Source organism: Peromyscus maniculatus, chromosome X, assembly GCF_049852395.1.
Source record: "Peromyscus maniculatus bairdii isolate BWxNUB_F1_BW_parent chromosome X, HU_Pman_BW_mat_3.1, whole genome shotgun sequence".
NCBI lineage: Eukaryota > Metazoa > Chordata > Mammalia > Rodentia > Cricetidae > Peromyscus > Peromyscus maniculatus.
This window is the reverse complement of record NC_134875.1, coordinates 17,373,143-17,378,125: the sequence shown is the minus strand read 5'-3', so window position 1 is coordinate 17,378,125 and position 4,983 is coordinate 17,373,143. Positions and strand designations below refer to the sequence as shown.

Sequence of the window (4,983 nt, the reverse complement as noted above, 5' to 3'; positions counted from 1 at the left end):
GTAAAGGCTGCTTGCTTCCAGGGCAGTCCTCTTGCTTTTGATTTTTTCCAACCAACTGTAGATCAAATCATAAATGATGGCCCCCTTCATTAGTTACATGACTCTAAAATATAATAAAGAAATCCAAGTATTTAAGTCAACAATGCTACAACTGCCCAGAGGCATCTGTAATTCTCAGATTATTCAATTTTTACCAAGAGCCTGGGCATGTAGGAATCTGACCCAATGCTCTATACAAGACTACATTGCTATGAGGCCAGTTTCAGTGTGCTCTTCCTCCTTTACAACCACCAAGAACAGCATCAAGATCTGATGGGAAAAGGAACCAGAGGGTAGTCAATGTAGTTTATAACCAGCTTTGGCTGCCCATGTCCTGAGATTAAACTCATGCACCACCACATTGAACCTAGATAAGCAAAAGCTGGGGGGAAAAGATAAACAAAGATAAGGCTCATCACATTGAGTTAATGGTGGATCCAAATAAAAGTGTCTAACACATGTACAACATTATGCATTTTATAAATTATACTTATTCACTGGGAAGTTAATTTTTTCTTTTCTTTAACTTTGATCTGTATCAGGACCTTATCACTTGGATGGTTACAGGAGCAGTAGGATTTGCAGTAGTAGGAGTTTCTGCAGCAGCAAGGATTGAACACCTATTTAGCACATACTGTGTGTTAGGCACAATTTTAAGACTGTACATATATGAATTCATTTTATCACACCTACATCACAAATGTATCTTCTTTATTACCATTTTGAAAGTAATGAATCTTGGCCATAGGATGATTATGATGGAGCACCTTGCTCAAGACTGGTAATCCGTGGATCAAATTCAGATGCTGACACTCTTTCTTACAGCCTACACACTGTACCATCTGTCCTGGATTATTTAGTCACTTACTAACAATTTCCTGAGTGCCTATCACGTGCCAGATATTCCCCAAGGCTTTGGGAACAGAGCAGTGCTCAGAGTTTCTTCTCTCCTAAAGGTTATCTTTAATTCTAGAAGGGGAAAAACATAATATGTAGAAAGAGAAGTTTCAATTAGAGGTTTTAGAGAAAGAAAATAAAACACATTGTGTAAAAGATGGTAACTAGGTTGGAGATACCTATTTTCACCTATATTATGGTATCATTGACAACTGAAAGTTGTTTATAGTTAACATATAGGAGTTGAGGGTGTGTGTATTTAATGCTGATGATAAAGTCCAAGGTTTTTTACATGCTAGGTAAGTATCCTACAACTGAGCTACAGCCCCAGTCCTTGGTGTTCTGATATGTGTATACTTTCGGAAACAAACATGTGATCTAACTAAGATATCCCTCACCTCACCTCTCATAGTAACTAATATGTTCCTATCTTTTTTGTTGTTGGTAGTGATGAGGAGACTTAATGTCTACTTTCTAATTTATTTCAAACACACAATTCAGAGTTAAATATAGTCACATTGTTGTTTTCTTGTTCTAGAACTTCTCCATTATACATAATTTGAACTTTGTACCAATTGACCAAAAATCTAGTCAGATCCTCCTCTTGTTATTCCATTATTCACAATAGTTACAGTATAGAAACAATATATGTCTTTTAGAAGCCTAAGAAACAGAATGTGTTATTTATGTACAATGACATATCATTGTACCACAAAATGAAAATCCTGCCAATTGTGATAACATGGATCAACCTACAGGAAATTGTGGTAAGTTAAATAAACCAGACACAGGAAAAATAATCACTGCAACATCTGACATTTATGAGATGAGGCTACTTTGGTTTATGACTTGTTAAGGGCATTCTGGGGAGATGTTGAAGGTAAGATGCAGATAAGTGGAATGAAACAGTCCCATCAATTTTAGAGAAGAGTCTATCATGAAAGAAGAACAGTTGCTCTGTGGTGGAATGACTGAAAAGATGGGGAAAGAGGTAAATGTGGGCACAGCATGGATAATGAAGGTCTAGTAGCAGAACAGTAGGGCAGGAGAGTCAGAGAGAACTGCTTTCAGAAGATTTTAATTATTTTCAAAGTGAGATGGAAAACCCTGGACTCCTTCTGCTGGAGAGTGTCGTGTCATGGTCTGCTTTAATTTTAAAATGGCTATTTCTGGCTGACTGGTTTGTTTGTTTTTGAGAAAATACCAGTTTAAAGGTGAAAGCAAGTAGACCCATTAGTGAGAATTGAATGAACTAAGGCCATGAAATCTGGCTGAGAGTTCGGGTTCTCTGCTCTAGAAACAACTAGTTTCAGTTGTAACCCAAAGGAAATGGATATTTTTAACTGTCAAGTAGACAGTGAGAGGAAGGAAATGTGCAAGAAAGGTCAAGTGGGGGACAAAATAAAGAGGAAGAAAGTTGGTCAGTTCTCTGAAGATTCAGGTTAATTGCCACATAGACAAGGGAAAGGCCTCTAGATTTGGAGGAGCCTATAGTTAATGTTTCTGAATGCTAAGAGACCAATAAAGCTACCCTGCTCATTATAGACAGAGGGTTGAAAGACTAAGAAGCTCCAAGATGAAAATCCAAGAATCAGCTTTTATGCTCATACAGGTCTTTCCCTCTTTTATCCTTCCAATATCTTCTACAACTCCCCACAAAATCACTGAATTCTGAATTACCATATGTACTTTTTCCTTGGCTTCTTTAACAGTGACTCCATTTTCCTTTCAAATAAAGTTGTATATAAGCACAGCATGCCTCCTGTGAATCCTAGCCAGTCTAGTATTCTATGAAAGCATGATAAATGTTCAATCACTAATGACCTAAGACTTTTTCCTAGATAGCCTCAGGGGTGCAAAGACTATAGCATTCTGGGAAGTTAAGTAGCAGTAATGGTATTTTCAATTAGTGTAAGTATTTACTGTGACTAGGTCCAAATGATGAAATTGTTTTTTAACCATTTTTATATAAGGCACAGCACATCTGAAACCATTTCTGCAGATTAACTTATACCCAACGTTTCATCAAATTCCATTCAACAAAGCTTCCCATGAATTATACAGCCTCAATCTTTCACCCTCTCTCTCTATCTCTTCCTCCCCACCCCATTTTCTTTCATCTCCCTTGCATCCTACTTCTCTTCCCCGCCTTAGCAAAACCTACTCTAATGCTTAAATAGGAAAACAAGAAGTCCTGAGCAAAATGGATGAAAGTAGTCAAACTTGCATTTATGTAAACTGGAAAGTCCAAACAGACAGTGAATTCCAGCAAGATGGAGACCTATAATATACTGTGTTGCTAAGTGAGGATGATCAGTAGGTTAGGTAAGAGGAAATTTTCAGTTCACAGTGCATCAAGACTCTAATTTGAGGAGCATCTGTGTATGTATTTATGTAGTTTTATATTAATTTGAGTCAGATGATTTCAAATATGTTATGACATTTTATTTCTTAAATGCTTTGATTTCTTTTCTCCTTTGCATGATGAGTGATTCAAGACCTTATGCAGTATCTGCCGGTGTTAACCTCCTCTCTTTGAAACTGTGAAGAAAGGAGATGGAGTAGGCACAAAAACATGCAGAAAATGTATGTTGGAGGAAAGTGCTTTTTCCTCAAAGACAGTTATCATTTCATAATGAAATTCATATAAATAGAATATTTTACATGCTCCTACATGTACCATTCAGCCATTTGTCTGATGCCTATACCATTTTGAATAAGTCACGGTTAGTAATTATATATTGCTATTATAAAATCTATTCTAGTTAAACATAAGATTTACCAAATGTGGCCAGATAACTCACAACATGCCTGAGAGTTTGAGGGACCCTAGGTTGGACATTCTAAGTCAGTAATGTGGAATTCTCTACCAAGTCATAGGGCTTTGTATAGTAAAACTTCCACTAATACAACTTCCCACCCCTCTGTGTCAGTGGTTTTCAATAACAAAGAATAAAATTTTTGTGATAGCTTCCCCTGAAGATTCTGAATCTTATTCACAGTCACTTACCACTTCACCTTAGTAGGTGAAGGACATCTGACTTGGTGACCTGTAGACCATATGCAGAAGCTTAGATGCAAGTTAGCTTGGAAAATGGGATATATGACTGCAAGATTCTTAGTACAGAAAGGTATAGTAGAGAAGGATTAAAAGAGTATTGGGTGAGGCTATTCACAGTACTTGTTGTCTTTTCTCTCTAAGAATATATATATATATATATCAGCACATTATCTGGTTCTAATTTATTTATATATAGAATATAAGGAAAGATATTGTACAATGCTCCACAGAAAGGCAGTTTCACCATTTTTCACAGAATCCCCTTTATCATCTATCAATCTGCCAAAGTTTATGATAATTACATTTATCACCATATCATAAAATATTGGCCTCCTGAATTTTTTATTATTTATACAACTATTACACAGCTATTTTGTCATGGCAACTAAGCTTGAATCCGTTCAATAGATTCATTTATTAAATATAAGTATGGGATGTTTTCATGGGATGTTTTATCTAAAGACAAACATATGCACATTTTGAACCAAGAGCAAAAAACTACATTGAATTCGTTTCAGTAGTCTTGTGATGAAAGGTATAAGCTGCTACTTCAAGTGGAAATCTGTTTGCAGACAAGGTGCATTGAGTTCAGTGCTTCTCTTCCAGTGTTAGACTGAATCACATTTGGCGGAAAACTACAGCTGGAGACCTCTAGGGATTCATTAAAACCAGATAAGACTGAAGCATAGCAAGCGTTTTCTATTTGGACCATAGTGCCAATTTAATAGATGTATGGAAAATAAAATGATTAAGTAGCTTCTTGTAAGGACATACATCTAGCCAGATTGTTCCTAAAAACAGCCAATATTTATGTTTATCCTAACTTCTTTGGACCATAAGTGACAAGAAATGGCCTAATACCATAATATAGATATGCTAGAATACTGAAGATTAAACTGCATCACTTTCAATTTGAAGTATTAGTGAACATATTTACCTAATTTGTTTGACATAAAAATCTAAGAATGGGTACTCTATAGGAGTAA

The 4,983-nt window shown here is 36.0% G+C and overlaps 1 non-coding gene across 1 annotated transcript; it reads right to left on the bottom strand.

Moving 5' to 3' along the window:
- Nucleotides 1–205: 205 nt before the first annotated feature.
- On the bottom strand, nt 206–334 carry LOC121825938 (small nucleolar RNA SNORA61). Its single transcript, XR_006068299.1, has one exon. It is a non-coding gene; the product is annotated as a small nucleolar RNA SNORA61 (small nucleolar RNA).
- Nucleotides 335–4,983: the final 4,649 nt, after the last annotated feature.